At 40.3% G+C, this 20,345-nt stretch overlaps 1 pseudogene; it reads right to left on the bottom strand.

Annotated features, from left to right (window-relative positions):
* Nucleotides 1-16,462: 16,462 nt before the first annotated feature.
* Nucleotides 16,463-19,326, bottom strand: LOC114684486 (annotated as a pseudogene).
* Nucleotides 19,327-20,345: the final 1,019 nt, after the last annotated feature.

Here is a 20,345-nt window from a genome sequence, read left to right as displayed (position 1 = left end):
TCTATGCTAGTTCCTACTTTCTCTTCTATCAGGTTCAGTGTAACTGGATTTGTGTTGAGGTCTTTGATCCAATTAGACTTGAGTTTTGTGCATGGAGATAGATATGGATCTCTTTGTAGTATTCTACATGTTGACATCCAGTTATGCCAGAACCACTTGTTGAAGATGCTTTCTTTTTTCTATTGTAATATTTTGGCTTATTTGTCAAATATCAGGTGTTCATAGGTGTGTGGATTAATGTCAGTGTCTTCAGTTCTATTCCATTGGTCTACATATTTGTTTTTATGCCAATTCCAAGCTATAATTACTATAGCTCTATAGTAGTACTTGAAGTTGGGAACTGTGATGCCTCTGGACGTTCCTTTATTGTATAGGATTATTTTGGCTCTCCTGTTTTTTTTTGTTTTTCCTTATGAAGTGGAAGTAGACAAGAAATAGAAAATTATGTCTAATACAGAGAGTGTTACATCTATATGTCATCCCTTACCAAAAATGGAGCAGAATATGAGGTTAAAAATGGTGAAACTTTACATAGGGTTTTTAAACTTTTCCTCAATTATGAATTAGGGAAATTCCAGATTCTTAATACACTATGCAATTAAGAAATGCTTGGCACACCAGAAAGACCTGATATAGCAGTTTAGAATATTCAGGTGCACACTCATATTCCTCCATTGTCACCAGGCTCTGAATGGTTATAGAATATTGAAAAGATGAATTAAGGATCATAAAAGAAATGAAGTCATATAACTGAAGTGAGGTAGAGAAGTAACCTGAGAGGAAGGGAAAGACTGAGGGACATATGGCAAGTAAATTCTGAAATAAATATAAATAAAGACAGCTGACTCAGGAAATGAATTTTGAATTAAGGTTTTTTGTAAAACCTGTTCTGCAAGGCAAACCTAAAATCTCTTTGTGGACTTGACTCCTTCTCATAATTCAGTGCAGAAATTCACACACAATGTGGAAGACTCAGAACTCTTGCTGATCACAGGAATGTGAAGAACAGAAGGGATGAGTGATATCAGTGCCATGGGCCTCACACAGAGATCAGAACATACTCACCTTGCAGGGTTTTTGATTTAAGTAATGTTTTGCTTTCCATGAAAAGTTTCCAGAAGTGCTAAGAGTAACATTAATAGTATATAAAAAAGCACCTCACTGAGTGAACCTGGTTACAAAGCAAGGTAATCTTTAACTTCAGCATTGACATGTTAAAATTCCTCCTTGGATTCTCTTTGTTCCCACCATCTCACTGCCACCAAATACTCATTAACCATATGTGTCTTTATGTAATCCTTTCTTCTTTACCACAAAGAACTGAAGGAGGTTTCTTGACCTATGCATACATGTTTCATTTTTTAAAAAAATACCATAAAGTTTAAAAATACAATTACAGTCTCCCTTGGGACCATATATACTCCCTACATCTTAAGAAGAAATAAAGGAAAAGCCAAAGTCCAAACACAGCAGCTCCTCCCATTCAGGGTCAGTTGACTGCTTAGCATGTAAGAACTTATCTTCTGTCTCATGGCTTCATTACAAAAACTTAGTATCAGTGGAGTAATTATGGTGTCTTTAGTCTTGGAATAATGAGGAAATTTAAGGCAGGACTGTAACAAGGAAGAGAAGAGAGATATCATTTTGACCCTGTGCAGGAATTTTCTAAAAATGTCTATCCTGTATCTCTCTCTTCCCAACACCATCTACGCATATGTCCATGAACTTCTTGACACTTTGTGTATGTGTTCTTGTCCATAATACTTTATTATAAGTCACAAACAAAGACTTACATTACTGTTTTCAAAGATACACAGCCTTACAGTTTTGTTTGTGTGCTGAGAGGTTTTTGCTCCCTTTTAAACCAAATGAAAATTTTCTTCAACTGAATGGTGTGTACATGTTGGCCACAGAAGAAAGGCCTAGAAACCTACTTGTGATAGGAATATTGCTGGGATTAGGGACCAAACATCAGTATATTCTGTTGTTTTGATCTTTTTTGTGCAAACTCAATGAACATGAACCAGTTTCACAAGAGGATTTTTCATAGGCACATGGGGTTTTATGTACAATAATATATTTTCCTGAATATTTCCCTCATATACTCCAGCTTCCTTTTTCTGTTTGCCCTCATTATTTCCCTTGACAGCTTCTTCCATGTGTTTATGAAAAGTATATGCCTCCATAATTTTCAGTACTTTAATAACATTTCTGAACAACAAACAAGGAAAGAACACTAGTAACTACATTTTCTTATTCTTTCTTTCTTTTATGTTATTTTATATTTTCTCTGGGATAGGGTCTCTCTACAAAGCTGTGGCTGTCCTAGAACTCACAACATAGAACAAGCTGATCTAGATAACACAGATCTGCCTGATTTCCTCGAGAGTGCTGGGATTAAAGAATGCACTACCACACCAGGACTGTAATTGTTTTTCCTATGGCTAGTTTTGTTTACTTAATACAATTCTCTCTTTTTCTATGTCTGGCTTTAATCACTTAACATAATTACTTCCCTGCATCCACTTCCCTAAAAGCAACACGACTTTCTCCTACTTAGTGATAGAAAAGGAAGTCTTTTATACATTTATATCATATTTTTCTGGATTTTGTCTGTGTTTGTTTGAAGGCTAATAATGACTGAATAAAGCCAATTTGGAAATGCTTCTTCATTAGGCAGGGAAAAATGCCTGGTGCTGGAAACCTACCTGATTATCAAAGACAGGTGAGGTCATGGATTTTCCAGGAGAATCTGATACTGCTATGTTACTAAACCTGCATGATTCCTAGTCACGTTGTAAATATATATCATTAAATGACAGGGAAGTATAGGTCTCAACCCTTGTCAAATAAATGTGACTTGCAACAGATGGAGACCATTACAGACAGCAAAAACAAACCAAATTGCTGAGAACAAGCATCCACTTGGTGGTCAGCCCCATCAGATATGTCTAAACCCAACAGCATTAAAGGCTCAGGGATCATAGTGGAAGTGAGATTGGAAAGATTGCAAGAGCCAGAACAGGGAGCTTGTTGTGAGAATGCATCCCCTGCAATTGTCAGAAATGTTATATGGATAAATTCTCACCAATGTGGCTTCCTAAACAAAACCTCAATAAGGATAATACTGATAGACATGCTAACATTAAAGGGCTGAATATCCTGAGGTCTCAACCATAGACAGATAACTACACTACAGAAAACCAAGGATTGATGAGATTTGGAGAAATAGTCTTGCAAAGTGATAAAACTCCCAATTGGTTTGCCATACCATATCCTCTGCAATGAAATTTTATAGATAAAAGTTACACTGTATGTACTAAGCAGGTTGTAATTACATATATGTGAGGGTGTGACTGTGTGTGGATGAAGTGAGTGTAGTTTAAGAAATACAGCCCATGCATTTAAATGAAAGTATGGTGTATGTATTGGAGGGCTTGGAGGGAGGAATAAGAAGGAAAAATGATGTGATTATATATAATTTAAATAGTAAAGAATATTTCTTAGAATTAAAAGATTTTGTTTCACAAGTACAATATTTTTTCATTTTCTCAGAATATTTAGTGACATTATGATAATGTTAATTTGTATTGTACTTACTAAGTGTTCTAATGATCTCCTATCTTATATGTGACATCATGTTTCCCCCTTTCCTTGCCCGTTTGGAGGAGTGGATGGGGAACAGGTTGGGTAGGAAGCTGGTGAGGTAGTGGGAGGAGAGAGGGGAAGGGGAACTATGATTGGTATATGTAATATGAATAAAATATTTTTTTAAAAATTAAATTAAAACAATAAATAGAGGCCATGTATTTAAATGAGATTATGGTATATGCATGAGAAGAATTGGAGGGAGGTATGAGAAGGGGAAATGATATGATTACATTTAAATAAGTAATAAAGAATACTTATTAAAAATGTTTGTTTCACAAGGACTATATTTTTTCATTTTCTGAGAATATTTTAATGCCATTATGATAACATTGGTTTGTATTATATTTTACTATGTGATCTCCAATGCTAATTGTAACATGTTTTCACCTTTTCTACCATATCTCTAGATATTTTTCTCACATTGGCTGACTTTGTTACTCTGCCTAATACTCTAAAATGGGGCTATTATATGCTTGAAAGTTAAAAAAAATACATTGAGGAGAAATAAGCAAAATATCAATAGCCTGTAGTCTGTAGAGCCCTATGTTTGCAAGATGGTAAGACCACATTGCAAAAGATACCATACACTTGAGTCAAAGAACATGAAGAAATCAAAGTGTGAGTTCCATCTCTACTACATAATTTTTCCAGTGGTGGAGGTAATCATAAATATTACCCAGGTATGAACTCTGAGAGTTATAACAGTAAGCATGGTGCAATAGTTCATGAATATTATGGGTGTAATAACTACTTCTTTATAAAAATGAAGGCTCAATTCACAAGATGGAATCATTTTCTGGCATAATTATTAGGATCAATAATATGGGTTTCATATAGACCCTAGGGAAGAATATACTTCTTCATACTATTACTCAGTTAAAAGGGCATAGTAATGAACTGCCCAATAAACTCTTACTTTTTATACTGGGGATTAGTCTATCCCTCAAGCCTCATCACAGCAACTTCTTTTTTGCAGTCTATGGTGATTAACACAGAATCCCACAATCATTCAAGTTGCTGAAAATAAGAGACTCTGGAGGGCCCAGAAAAATTGGGACATCTATATCACAGCTCTTCCTCTCAAGACTTAGGGGTCATCATGGAAGAAGAGGTAGAAAGTGTGTAAGAACTAGAGGTGGTAGATGATTCCAAGAAAACAGGATTTGTTCAGAAAGAACAGGGCACTTGCACTTGTGAGTTCACTTGTTACAACAGAACACACAAATCCTGCTCAGGATCAAGAAGGCATAACTCAAGCAGAGTAGAGGTCATCAGGAAGTCCCACTTCCAGCTGAAGAGTTGTTGCTCATTTCTGACTTCTGTTAGAGGAAGTGTCAGGTTCCAGGATCCAATCTTTGAGAGAGAGAGAGAGAGAGAGAGGCTACCCTTGCTTTCATGGATGCCCAGGCACTGAACACCAATACGCAGACTGTTTTCCTTTCTTCCTTCCTTCCTTCCTTCCTTCCTTCCTTCCTTCCTTCCTTCCTTCCTTCCTTCCTTCCTTCCTTCCTTCCTTCTTTCCTTTCTTCCTTCTTTCCTTCCTTCTTAGAGAGCACTTGATATTGGGAGGGAAGAGCTTTGTAGGATGAGGAAAAATTGGATAGTAGATGATGAGTAGACTTGTCTCAAACACACATGCAGGAATAAAATGCATAAAGAAACATTTAAGTAGTAAATGTTATAACTCTTTTTTTTTGTTTGTTTTTCGAGACAGGATTTCTCTGTGTAGCTTTGTGCCTCTCCTGGAACTCACTTGGTAGCCCAGGCTGACCTCGCCTACTGAGTGCTGGGATTAAAGGTGTGTGCCACCACCGCCCAGCATAACTCTTTTAAAAAGCAAAGAAAACCAGATTGATTTGTTTGGTACAATTCAGAGAAACTGAGATCCAATGGGACATAGAGATTTCTCTAACTTTCTCACACATTTTACATCAAAGTTTTGAGCACCTTCGACACTTCAGAGATTATGAAAATTCAATACTTCTTCAAAACAGCATGTCTCTTTGGAGACAGTCACAGGAAGATCTTAAGTATCTTTGTTAATTATCAACTGGAAAAAAATTCATAAATTATTTTGATCCCACAGCCAGTGCTGTCTTTGCAACTGCATGTAAAATGAAAATTGCAGTTCTGGAGGGAGGTGAGGTCACAGGGTCACAGTCCTCTACCTCATGTTTGAGCTGACTGCCACACAACCCTGGTTATTAAAAGTCAGGATCTGCCCAATGAACCCCCAATCCTGCAGAGACAAGAAGCCAGGTCAGTACTTTGTATTTCATTCTGAGTGGCAAATCCAGCAAAGAAGGGAAGCCTGTGCAGTTACTCATGTTTAATAATTGGAATAATTGTTAGAAGCAGATCTAAGGAACACATGGAGAAGTGACAAGAATAGTTCCATAGTAAGAAAGAAAGAAATATTCATAACAGCAAGTCAGTCTCTGTTGGTTCTGACTATAAGTCCACAGCTAAGGGTGACTACAGGTAACACCAGGGTAATACATGCCTGTGAAGGTGCTTAAGGATTATGGTAAAAACTCAATGTGATAATTCACTTTACATTACATGATATGTCGACTTATGTACATGATATGCAGTACTATTGTTTCAGGTGAACTTACCATAGTTTCAAACTCATAGTAAAAACTTGAATGAAAAGATAAGAAGCACTCAATCCTGGACAATATAGTTGTAAATCTTTTTTTTTCTGGAGTAAAAGGCATTCTTATATAACACAACTGTTATTAATTAGAAGCAATAACTGAGTCTGTGTTGAATGACCAGTGGTAAAATGAATGGCTTGGAGCCTCCCTTGTACTTGGGATTGAGTTATCTTCCCTGTTTCAGTTATACTCTAATGATAAGTGTAAAGGGATGCCATGAATTCCCTTACAGTTTATCATTGTTTCGAACAGAACACAGGCTTTATTAGTTCATCTATAGTTACTATTATAGCATTTACCCCTACAATGAAAACAAATCATACTTCCAGTGGCATCATAAACATTAGGTCCATCTTGTGCTTTGGAAATCAAACTTGGGTAATAGAACAGTTTTCTGTCATGACAGACCACACTTAGAGAACATCCCATTTTAGAAGATTCTCCAAAGCCTTATTTGCACTTTGCATTTGCCTATGGGAAAAAAATCTTTATTTAAAAAATAAAAACTCTTTTTAAAATATTTCTTTTTTTAGTCTATTTTTGAATTGTGTACCTGAATGTTTTGCCTCTATGTACATATGTGCACTATGAGACTGTGGCGCCTGCAGAGTCCTGAAGAAGTTGTCTGAACCTCCTTAAACTGCAGTTACAGGCAGTTTTGATCCACCCTATAGGTACTGGAAACCAAGACTGCTCTTCTCCAACACCAAGAAGTGTTGCTTATGACTGGTCCATCTGTATAGTCCTCCCAAACGAAAACTTTTTACAATCAAAAGCATACAATAAATATCAACAAAGTGAAAAAATGTTACTTGGGGAAGACAAAGTGCTTTTAAGACTGGAGTGTATTGTAAATGTATCTCGTTGCTTCATAATCAGGAACTAAGGGTATATGTTTGCACCATTCTGGCTGTGTGCAAGACCTACTAGATCCATTGTGACTCACACACAGCTTTTGAACTGAAAGAGTCACTTACCCTTTGAGTTACTAAGATCAGGTATTGACAGTGGAAATAACGCTATTGTCCACAAGAGACAGTGATAAAGTAAAAAAGATATCAACCTAACAGGACAGCAGTGCTGCATAAATTGTTACCGCTGTTGAGCAATTATACACATAACTAATAAAAAGCTACATCTGCCATTTCCTGTAACTTTAAGGATGCAAGAGGAGAGAATACCAAAAAAAAGTGGTAGAAAACAAGCAGGAAGTCCAACTTGTAATGCACAGAAAGAGATCTACATGTGAGTATGGAGATAGGTTATTTATCAGTACAGGATACTAGAGAATTAAGGAAAACTCTATCTGAACTACATTGGGGAGTCTTCAGAACAAGGAAGGAAAGAATCTCTTATAGCCTGGCTAATGAGGTCACTGAAAATGAATCTGATATGATGAGTGTGAGAGCTTTGGAAGCAGAGAAATTGAAGAGCACATCTTACCACCTCTCCTTGAGACAAAGGGTGCACATAGGTGTCAATATAAGAAAAATAATTCCCTGAGTGTCTGGCTCTTATGAGTTACTAGGGACATGTTTTTATTTCTTGCTGATATTTCAGTGAATATGAGTGACTGAAAGATGATAAAAGATTGTCAGGCATGATTGGGGGAACTGGACACCTGAGAGGAAGCTTTGTTGTCCAGCTCACAGGACTATGTTCACTGTTGAGTTAGAGAGAAATCAAAGCAGTGGGGCCTCAGCTCTGCCTTTTGTCTTTAGGTCTGTATTGATCCACAGCATGAGACGTGATCTGGTAAGGCGTGCTGTAGGACTGGAGTGACACAGATCTTTATACAGTCAATAAAAATAAATATATCTATAGAACTTGTTTTTCCATTATACATTTAACTCTTATGAAAAATAGAATGAAGTGAATATTTAAACATGAGAATGATATTAACAGATGTGACCAGTATCACACACAGAACTTTCTTGTGCAGATTCCTGTGGCTAGGAAGAAGCACTTTCCCTAGACATTTACAAAGAGAGATAGCCAAGATTTGAATTCTCCGCTTCACTCTTCCTGTGTCTTCTGTCATTCTCTGTCTGTCATGTGAACCTCTGTCTAGCTGAGTGATAACTTGTGGATCTGTCTTACCTGACTCTTTCTGACTCTGTGTTTGCACCACAAAAGACTATGCTTTGTATTTATTGGCATGAAGGCTTCACATGGATGAAGTAATGAGGGATAGTTTACAAAAATCTTTAAAAGGGTTTTACAAGAGAGTAAATCTCTGACCCCAATTGCACCCAACTAACCCACATAACAAACATCACTGCACACAGATTTATCAGCCTATATCCATGTCATTTCCATCATTTTTGGTGGCTGTTTGTTTCATAAGGTAGTTTCTAATTACTTGCTGTTTTAAGCATTTAATACCATGACATATTCCCACCCCTGTGCTACTCCTGTGTCAGGGCCATGGAAGACTGCAAGTGTTTGCATTCAATCTATGCATTACCTTAGGTTGCAAAAGCTGATTACATGGTAAGTCCAGTCCAAGACAAGTAAGGTTGATTTTTACATGACTGTATTAAAAGCAGGTTGAACAAATTGGCTGAGTGCACAACTGGAAGGCAGTCTTACATCTTAAATGAACTCAAGGTTCATTAATTCTGGCTGGGTGGTCCAGCAACTTCCAGTCTCTTAAAATGCAAGAGATATTTTCATAAAGATTCATCCCCACATAAAAGTGCACTTTCAACTTCATACTTTGTCCTTGGTCCCTGCTCCCTAGAAGGCAAAGTCTGCGTGGTTCTCCTACCTAGGCATCAGCTTATGACATCACAGGAGGAAAGAGTCATTTTAAACTTCTACCTTGTGCCTCTAAGAAGTTCACTGCTCACCTGAAGGTATTTCTTCCTGGTTGATGGACAAAAAGTGTTTTTCAAAGGTGATGTCATCATCCTCAGCATAACTATCATTGTGTCTTCCTGTGCCATGGTACTGTCATCCCTTGTGGGGAAGAGCTTGAAGTACACTCTGTCATAATCTTTTGGATTGCAGCCAACTTCATAGACATATGAGGTTTGTAGGTTTCACATGGCAACTGAATCCTTATCTAGCACTCATCATCACAGATGCATCCTACATTCACAGGTGAGTGTGTTTCCTTCAGGTATCCTGTCTTCAGAGGACAGGGCAATCTCTGGAAGGTGGGTGAGTGCAGAGCTCTGAACTGATCCTCCTCTTTCAGGGAACACCTTCTGCACAGTTCAAAGACTCATAATGTGAAGGATCAGACTGAGTCCTGAACTCAACATCATTTGATGGAGGCTGCAGGTGAGAGAAACTAACCTGGATTCCTATTGTTTGGTGTTCCTATCCAGGACAGTGAGAGTGTGTCAGCTCTCAGGAAGGTGAAATCCTGGTAACTTATACAGTTTGTGACTGTTTCTCAGAATTCACCTGCAATTATTTATGACCCTTATCACTGTGTTGATAAAACCTTTCCCAGTATTTAGTTAGTTACAGGAGCAATTTGAGAGATGTTTGATGGCCTCTACATATTTACACCTAACATTCTACTTTCCACTAGGGCTTCACATGGATGAGGATTATTTTCTCTTTATTAGAAATGCTTGAGTAGAGTACCATATTGAGAACATAATATCCTTCTTAGAGGGCTTCCAATTCAGGGTTGCGAAAAGAGAAGTAAGTGCTAAACTGATGTTTTACTATCCAAATTTCAAGTCCATGGGTATTTGACTAACTAAGGGGATGGCCCTTCATGTCACTCAGGTCTGAGACCCCTCAACTTTCAACTTCCCCAAGACACATACTTCCATGTCCCCCAAACATACTTTTTACTCATTTGGTTTTGAAACAGGCTTTCTTTACATACTCCTGTCTGTTTTGCAGCTTGTTACTTAGAGCCAGCTAGCCTGAAACTCACTGGATTCTCTTGCTTCTACCTAATAATTAAAGGCATGTGTCAAGATTATCAGCCCAGATATTGCTTTTGAATCAAACAGATATGGCAGTTAATATTGTGCTATGTGTTAGGTGTCCATTGCATCATTTGGTGACAGTATACTAGTAACAGTCAATTTCTGTTACATTTAGTTTTATTAGTTTATTTTTATACAGTGGTATACTATTAATGTTCAGTATTTCCATTTAGTATATACTGTGCTTTAATTTCATCACAAAGTTTCTAGAATCTCCCCATCAATCCTCCTATGGAATAATTGTATTATATAATTCTGCCCAGAAATACTTCGCAACTAAGTGCTAGTCACATTTTTCTAGATATAATTATATTTGATGTGTTTTTAAAAATAATACACAGCAATTTAAAGCTTAGGAAGAAGCAATTTTGAAAATATTTAAAAGCAAACATTTCACATATATGTACACAGACATATGTAAATGCAATTACATGTGGGTGTGCAGACAAATAATTCAAATGTTTTCTCTCCTAATATCTGATGGTCATTCTCTTCATTTGGGTTTTATTGCTGTGAAGGGACAAACCTTATCCATGGAAACTCATACAAAGGAAAACATTTCATTGAGGCTTGCCATAGTTCTAGAGTTTTATTCCATTATTGCTGTGGCTTGAAGCATGCCAGCATGCAGCATGAAGGCAGACATACTACTGAAGAAGGAGATGAGAGTTCTACATCTTGATCTGCAGGCAGCAAAAGGATACTGTGTCACACAAGCCATACTTGAGCTTACAATACTTAAATCCCACCCCCGTAGTGACACACTTCCTTCATTAAGGTCTCATCTATTCAAACAAGGCTAGCCCTCTTAAAATGTTATTCCTTATGGGCCAAGCATTCAAACACATGAGTCTATGGGGGACATACCTATTCAAACCACCACAGTCCCTATTTTCTTTTCTCATCTCTGATTACCCCACATTTTATTCTCAAATTTGATTGTTTTTATTTTTCTCTATTATCTTTCCTTTTTATATAAGTATTATGAATTTGCATCATATATTTTTATCGTTTAAACCTCCCCAACTCCATTGAGATTTACCATCATTCTATACTCACCCACATTTATGTCCTTTTAATTATTTTAACTCACAACCTCAGAGTATGGTGCCCATATGATTTTGGGTGTGTGACCATCCACTATGTCATTGTCAACCTTTTGAGACCATATTTTAAAGGAAGCTTGTGGTGGTATTGTGTTCCCCAAAATATTGTGTACCTTAATAAATTTATCTGGGGCCAGAGAAGAGAAAAGCCACTAGTTAGGCAGTGATAGCACACACCTTTAATCCTAGCATTCCAGAGGCAGAAATCCATCTGGGATCTCTGTGAGTTCAAGGCCACATTGGAAACAGCCAGGCATGGTGACTCACGCCTTTAATCCCAGGAAGCAAGCCTTTAATCCTAGGGAGTGATGGTAGAAAGCAGAAAGGTATATAAGGCGTGAAGACCAGAAACTAGAAGCATTTGGCTGGTTAAGCATTTGACTGGTTAAGCCTTTTGTCTGGTTAAGCATTTGACTGGTTAAGCTTTCAGGCTCCTAGCAGCACAGTTCAGCCAAGAGCCATTCAGATATGAGGACACAGAGGCTGATCAAGATCAGCTGAGAAGTTGGCCAGGTGAGGTTAGCTGTGGCTTGTTCTGTCTCTCTGACCATCTAGCATTTCACCCCAATAACTGGCCCCAGGTTTGATTTTATTAATAAGAACTTTTAAGATTCCTGCTACAGAAGCTGATTCAAAGTATCCTAGTAGTTATCAGTTTTCAATAGCATCTTAGTTAGGCATTACTGTTTCCTCTGGTTCCAGACAGTTTCCTTTGTGATAAGTCTCTGCCTTTTAGCAGTTGCTGGTTCCTTGGAAACCTGAGTATGTCGCACCCAGGATATTCATCTGAATGTAGCTTCATCATTGGACCCTATCAACAGTGGATTTTTGGATTTTTAAACTACAATTAACTATAAAGCATTTGGAAAATATCAATCCCTATTAATGACAATATAAATTTTAACTTTTACCACAATTTCCAAGTTAATTCTCTGCAATTGAAACAATTGATGTTTATTGAGGTCTAGGAAACTTCTTCCTAGAGAGACACACTTTAACATTACTTATGAAAATGAATTGATAGTGTCTATGCAGTACATTGTTTGACTTGCTAAGAAGACAATAGTCCAACTTGTTTCACAAGTGGCTTCTGGACTTGATGTGTATTAACCCAGAACCATGACAGAATGACCTCCAGAGACATGGCTGTGGTGATCTTCTTTCTCTTCCAGACTGTAGTGGGAATGCTGGGGAACTCAGCCTTGCTTTGTGGTTTTATCATTGCTGACTTCTCTGGAATCAGGGTGAAGAAGCCCACAGACCTGATTGTCAAACAGCCTACCTCAGCTAACGTTATAGTTCTCTTCAGAGGAGTCCAACAGACAATGGTTGCTTTTAGTCAGAGTTACTATCTAGATTCTGTTTCATGTAAACTCACCTTATACTTTCATAGAGTGGCTAGAGGGGTATCCCTTGGCTCCACATCCCTGTTTAGTGTCTTTCAGGCCATCACCATCAGTCCCAGTGATTCCAAGTTGGCACAGTTCAAGGTCAGAACCCCTAGGATCATTGGTCCTTCCCTGGGCCTGTGCTGGGCTTCCCAGCTGTTGTTATATATCTTCGTTCCTGTATATGTAACTGACATAAGTGGTGAAAAAAATGTTACTGGGATAAAAAAAATCTTGAATACTGTGTTTTTATGAATCCTGAAAGATTAATCAACACACTAACTATAATCCTGTACACATGCAATGATTTCATGTTTTTGGGAATGATGATGTGGGCCAGTGGCTACATGGTATTTATCCTGCTCAGTCACAAGCAAAAGGTCAAACACATGCATGAATCGCTGTCTCCTAGATTATTGCCTGAGACCAGAGCCACCCAAAACATTCTCACCCTAGTGAGAAGCTTTGTGCTCTTCTATATAATCTCTATTGTCTTTACATCTTGCCTGTCTCTCCTAGATATAACCACTAGGTTGCTGTACAGCACTGCTGTGGCTGTGTCTGCATGCTTCCCAGCATTCGGCTCCTTTCTGCTCATTAGACACTACAACTCCCTTTTCAGACTCTGCTGTACCTCTTCTTACTAGACTACACTCTGTGTTTTTGTGTTCTGAGAGTTCTAAAAGCCCTGGTGTCTGCATCCCTCTTTCCATTTCTTCTATGAAATTCTCTTTTGTGTACACACTATCAACATGAACCTTCACTGTAGCTGCAGGATATCTACAAATATTCTTCCAAATACTGATTGTAATTTAGCCTGGGACACAGGCAATCAGTGCTGTATTTTGTGAGTGATGAAACAATCACCACTTATTATTTCCATGGAGAATATCACAGTGGGTGTGATAAGCTGTGGGGATATGTGAATTACAGTGATGTAGGTAAGCTTCTGTGAGAATGGGATGCCAAACAGTATTCCACTTTCCATCCAAAAGTTAACCAGTGCAGATCTGCATCTAGATCTGCTTCCTAAATTACAAGTCAGTGTTGGCAGATGTGAGTAAAAAAGACCAAGTTTAAAAAGATGAACATTTTCAGAACAGTTCTGGGATGGTAATGGACACATGCAAGTTTTGGGCACTGAAGGAAATGTTGACTCTCTATAAGTTGTATTTCTTAAATCTAACATATATTCACATGACTGCAGATATTATTCATGGGACACACACATATTTTTAAAAGTTAGAGTTATATAAAATTTCAAGTGACAGTGTTTAGAATTGAACAATAGAAACTGAATATAAAATAATAAGCCCTAGCGATATTTGGTTAGGTAAGCATAAAATTGACAGTTTAAGTTAGGTTTAAGGACAAATTGGAGATTACAAGTGGATTAGTGGGTAGCATATACTTTGTTATCCCTATTCTTGGAAAAGAGAAGTTGAAAGATTATGTATTTGAGTCCAGCCTAGGTGATATAGTGAAACTCTGAAACCAAAAAACTAACAAAACAAATACAAACCAAAGTTGGAATTTTGTGGAGTCTGATTTGAGGAAAATCAGGATACACAATTTAAAGAAAACATTTAAACCAATTATAGTGCTATAAAATGTCTCTGGGGGAGTAACATCACTAGTTTTATGTTAAGATTTTTGTTGTTATTGACTATTAACTTCCAAAATTAACTGAAGTAAAACATTAACCTGCTCTGAAGACAAGAGAATTCTATTTGCACTTCCCTAGGGCACAGAATGCAGCATGGTTGTTTCCAAGGCCCCTAGACTACCAGCACATTCCACAGAAATTGTACTTTCAGGCTCAGTCAAACATTTCAGCTTTTTATCACCCCTTTCTCTCTTCCCATTTATTTAAAGTATATAATATTAAGTGGAAGAGATTAAATCATCAATGCACAATCCCTTTTTTAATGTAAATTTATATTTCACTTTATCTATATCTTTGTTTCTTATGGGAAATGATCCACAGTTATCATGCTTCCAATTTTGAAAAGTGAGTTTATTAAGCACACACCCAGGAGCACTGAAAGAACAAATCCGTAAATAGCTGGAAAGTTGTAACATTCAAGATAAGACAGGTGCTCACAGCATCCAGCGTACCCTGACACAGACAGCCCATGAAACATAAGAATCAGTGGGAAAAGGGGAATGGTGGGGCAGGAGAACATGGAGGAATGTTAGGGAGGAGAAGCTACCCTCAGGATGTAATATATGAGAGAAGAATTCAAAAAATGTTTTTGGTAAATAAGTCAGACATACACATTGGAAAAAGAAATGCATTAATGAATACTGCTGATCTGGATATCAGGATGTATAATTATCCAACCTGATCCATATTTGTCACCTTGTGCAAAACTCAAGCCTAAATGGATCAAAGGCCTCAACATAAAATGAAACACTGCACTTGACAGAACAGAAAGTAGGGAATAACATTAAATGCATCAGTACTAGAGACAAGACCCTAAACAGAACACTGATATTACAGATACTAGGATTGACAGTTAACAAACCTATACAGCAAAGGACAACTTCAATAGGACAAATGTCATCCTACAGATGGAAAACAGTTTTCATCAATAGAGGACTGATATCCAAAATAAGAATAGAATTCAAGAAACTAGACATCAAGCCCAGTCCTGCCCCACCAGGAGCTTAGGTCACCTCCGAAGAGGTGACCTGGAGCAGAGGAAAGGTAAGTGCACTGCTCACGCAAATCTCAGCCTTCCTCTTACATGGAGACAATCAGATGCAGAGGGGAATCAAGCCAAGCAAGAACTCGTTTATTGTTAGGCAGTAAGCCTCTTTTATAGCAAAAACCTCAGAACCCTAGGAGGGGGATAAGGAACCAACCAATCATTTTTAAGATTACCCTACACTCATTTTCTTGTTTATGAGTTGTTTATGCACTGACATCATCTCCTGATCTTTATATCTTGTCTCAGCTTAAGCAACTTGAATTAACTTCCTCTGGGCACCATTTGTATCTAATCTCTGCTAAATAACTTGACCTAACTTCCTCTCAATCCCATTTGTATCTAATTTCTGTGTGAACAATTTGGTAGGCTAACTTCCTCTCATCACTGAGTTTGTAGCTCATGTATGCCCTAAAGATTCCCCTTTTTGTTTTTTTAAATAAGTCCACCGTATTTTCATGCTCAGGCTTAGGGCACCTCTTTATGAAGTCTACCCAATTGGCACCCCCCCAATAAATATTAGGTTTCATGTCAAACCTAATATTTATTGAGAACACAGGAAATCAGTTGGCAGATCAGCCCTGCTTCAATTCAGCAAACTGAGGCCTGGCTCAGTGAAGTGTGGCCAGCCCTGAAGTCATACTACTCCCAGTGAGAAACCAGCTCTGGGAGAAGGGCTGTTGACCTTCTAGGCCTAACTGAGGTCTCTGATGGAAGAATGTCTAAAAGCCTCAGCCTGGATTTTAAGGGTCTGCAGATGTTTATAGGGGGGCAAAGAACTGAGCTCAGGCAACAGGTCAGGGTGGGTCTTCAGACAAGCCCGGTGACTCTGCTCTAGCCAATGGCCTCAGGTGAGTGCTTGTACTTTTCAGAGCCACACTGGCAGGTGATATACTTGCTCTTGATATCCCAGAATCGGTCACCATAGTCAAACCCCAGCTCTTCCCCAGTCTGGATGTCCCTGGAACTGAAGAATGTAATGCATGGAGACTATAGGTCTTGGTGCATCATGAAGCCCTGGACAGAAATGATGTTGGGGTCACACAGGTGGTTGATGAAGTAGCTGATGTAACTATAATCCTCGGGGCATGGCTTGCCATCCACACCATTGATGCAGGGAACGGACACATTCTTGTAGCCTCTAGCAATGTCCTGGCAGATGACCTTTTCAGTACAGACAGCCTGGTTCCCTGTGGGAGCCCATTCTCTGGTTCCTCGTGGCTTTACCCAGCAGGTCCACATGGAGGATGATTAGGACCATGGGCCTGAGTCCAGGTGTCTGAGATGGTGCGCACTTGGCTGTGCTGGGGGAGGAGGTCTTTTGCTCCACCCCTTGGCGTCTCTATAAAAACCCCGGGGGCAGAGACAGTTGGGGCCCATTGGAATAGGTTCCAGGCCCTTTCTAGGCTATCCTTTATTTTCTATCTGTTTATCTCTGCAATATTCTCCGCAATAAATCCTTCTATCTAATATTTCCTGCTGCTTGCACTCAAGAAAACTCTGGGAAGCTGTGGGGTTGGTGATAAACACCCCACAGTTCCCTACCCCGAGCCTAAGCCTATGGTTGAGCTGCAGTGTCAACCATACATCAGGACACTCTGGGGTCAGGTCCCATGCTATGTCTCCTTTCTTCTTTCGAAGCTCAGGGTTGGCTCCACGAGACAGGAGCAACAGACCATAGTCATGGTGGCTCTCCATGGCAGCGATGTGTAGGGGTTTGTCCCCATGGTAGTTGACAGCATGGAGGTCGCACTGGGCATTAGGAGGACCTCAGCAATGGAAGCACTGCCGGTAAAGGAGGTACAGTGCTGGCAGATGTTTTCCTCATTGTCAGTTAGGGTGACATCAGTACCCTGGGTCAGCAGCATGCAGATCATGTCAATATATTTGTGCTTGGCTGCCCAGATGATGGGCATTCAGCCCCCACTGTCCTGCACATTCACATGTCCTGTGCTCAGCAGTAGGCTAACAATCTCCAAGTTTCCAATTTTGGATGAATGATAGAGATAGGTGGAGCCATCTTCTTCCTTGCTGTAGACACAGCTGCCTAGCTGCACCCTGTAATGCACCACCTCCAGGTGGTTGTTCACCATGGCCTCCATCAGTGGTGAATATTGTTGCTGATTTATGGCATTGACGTTGGCTCTTGCCTGCAGCAGCACATGACAGATCTCCATGGAGCTTTTTTGCGTAGCTGCATGCAGGGGTGTGTACTTGCTCTGTTGATCACTCTGGAAGTTGGGGTCCAGGTTGTCTAGTAGCACAAGGATCACCTTCTGTAGCTCTCCCTGCTTCACTGACAGGTACAGCTGCTGTGGGTGGAAATGGAGCTTCTTCCGCCTCTCTGACTCCCGAATGACCAAAGCCTTCTTCAAGGCTTCATGGCCCGGCCATGGGGTCAGACCCACAGCTGAGAGGCAGCCCCCATTAGACAGGGTTAGTGAAGGCCCTGAGCTGTCGATGGTGTCTGTCAGGAGATCACAGGGCAGTTGCCAGGGGCTCGCCATGCCCTCACATTCATGCACTGGGCTAAGAGGTATCTGCTCTCCCTGGGGTCCCTCTGAACTGCAGGGGGCTGAGGGAAGTGTGGGTCTCCAAGGAAAAGAAATCAAGGGGACCATTAAGCCTAGCAGCTAAAATCCTCCTGTCCAGGAAGACAAGGGCTGTGATGCCTGAGGAGACCTCCTTGTTGCTGCAGAAGAGCACCCCTTCAATGGCATCCCACACCTCCAGCAGGCCACTGCTTCGTCCAACTATGATGAGGTGGTCTTGCAGCTCCAAGCTCCAGATAGAGCTGGCTGTGCTGGGAGCCCCAGTCAGAGGAGGGGAGCTCTTCTTGGGTGCAGCCCCCTCTTCTTGAGAAGCCTGGGCCAGTGGAGATCCTGGAGAGGGTGGGCGCATGGGTGGCACATGGCAGCCTGGCCCTCCTCCTTGTATATACACTGCACTAGCCAACTGAAATCATAGCTAGAGTCCCTAGAGCTGCCACAGCCTGCCTGGTGCCAAGGTTTGGGTTGAGTAGGCTCTGGGGGTAGCTGCATTGAGAAGTTGGTGTTGATCAGGTGAGGTCTGGCTTGTGCCTGAAGAGGGAAAGTGGTGGAGGCTCTCAGGGGCAGTGTCACAGCAGAGGGCTCTCCCAAGGCTCCTCAGGGCTAGTTTTACCACCATCTGACAGCTTTTCCCAGGTCTCCTGGGCTTCAAAAGCTCTGCCTCTGCAGCTGTCCTGGCATGGCCCTGGGTGCAGGATGTACATAAGGCAATCCACAGTCTGTGCATCCCACACACAGACTTGGCCTGCCAAGCAGCAGCATCCCATCACTAGCCAGACATTCCATGTCCATAAGGTACCCTCATAGCACCAGTGGTGTAATCTCCCTCTCAGGCAATGCATAGCTGTAGTAATCACAGGGCATCTCTCCCTATCTCCACATGCTGCGACCACCACTGGGTTGCTCATAGTTCCATGGGCAGAGCGCCCGGTAGAGGCAGAGCAAGAGCAGCACGAGGACAATGCCTGTTGCCAGGCCAAGCACTGCTGCCATGGGCTTGTGTTCCACCTGGCCCCTTAGGTCTGGCCTTTCACCGGTACCATTTTTGTGGTCTATTAGAGCCAGGGGACATATTAACAAGAAATGCCTGAGGGTTCTGTTCTCAAGGCCCTTGCCTTGTCTCCCTTGGGGGCCCTATCTGGGTAATATAGGCCTCTGCATAAGTTGGTTCATTGGCTCCGTGATCCCTAGCTAATGGCCCGTCATAGGTACCCCAGTCATGTACGTCTTTTCTGAAGGTAGTGTATAGAGAGGAGCATTTCCTGTTTCAGGAATGTAAGAGGGGGCTGCTCCTTCAGGGGGCATGACTCACAAGGTGCAGAGGGGGTGACTTTTACTTTTGTGTGACACTTGGTCTCTTCACCCTCATGGTCCTCTTTGTCTTCTTTGGCCTCCCATAGCTCTTGGGGATCTTTTGGAAAAATTGCATTACCCACACTGAGGGCTTCACTTACACTGGATGATCACTTGACCTTGGGCAAATGTACTTTCAAGCCTCACGTTGACATGCCAGTTGTGGGGTCCTGCCCCACCAGGAATTTAGGTCACCTCTGAAAAGGTGACCTGGAGCAGAGGAAAGGTAAGTGCACCGCTCACCCATTTCCCAGCCTTCCTCTTGCCTGGGGACAATCAGACGCAGCAGGTAGTCAAGTCAAGCAAGAACTCGTTTATTGTTAGACAGTAAGCCTCTTTTATAGCAAAAACCTCAGAACCCTAGGAATGGCTGAAGGAACCAAGCAATCATTTTAAATGTTACACTATACTCATTTTCTTGTTTATGAGTTGTTTATACACTGACATCATCTCCTGATCGTTGTATCTTATCTCAGTTTAAGCAAGTTGAGCTAACTTCCTCTGGGCACCATTTGCATCTAATATCTGTTAAACAATTTGAGCTAACTTCCTTTCAGCCCCATTTGCGTCTAATCTCTGTGTAAAAAACTTAGTAGGCTAACTTCCTCTCAGCACCATCTTTGTAGATCATGTATGCCCCACAATCAACAAACACAATAATACAATTTAAAAATAGTGTACAGATGTAACAGAAAATTCAACATAGAGGAATGTCAGCATAAAAAATCTCTTAAACAAATATTCATCATTCTTAGCCATCAGGGAAACACAAATCAAAACTATTTTGAGATTCCATCTTACACCTATCAGAATTGCTAAGATCAATAACAAATTGAAAGTTTATGCTGGGATGGATGTGGATTGAGGGGGACACTCTTCCAATGTTTGTGGAAGTGTGAAAACTTGTATATTCACTATAGAAATCAATATGGCAGTTCCTCAGAATATTGGGAAACAATTTGCCTCAAGAT

This window comes from Peromyscus leucopus, chromosome 1 (assembly GCF_004664715.2).
Source record: "Peromyscus leucopus breed LL Stock chromosome 1, UCI_PerLeu_2.1, whole genome shotgun sequence".
Lineage (NCBI taxonomy): Eukaryota > Metazoa > Chordata > Mammalia > Rodentia > Cricetidae > Peromyscus > Peromyscus leucopus.
The sequence above is the reverse complement of the archived record's forward strand: the minus strand, read 5'-3'. Positions and strand labels throughout refer to the sequence as shown.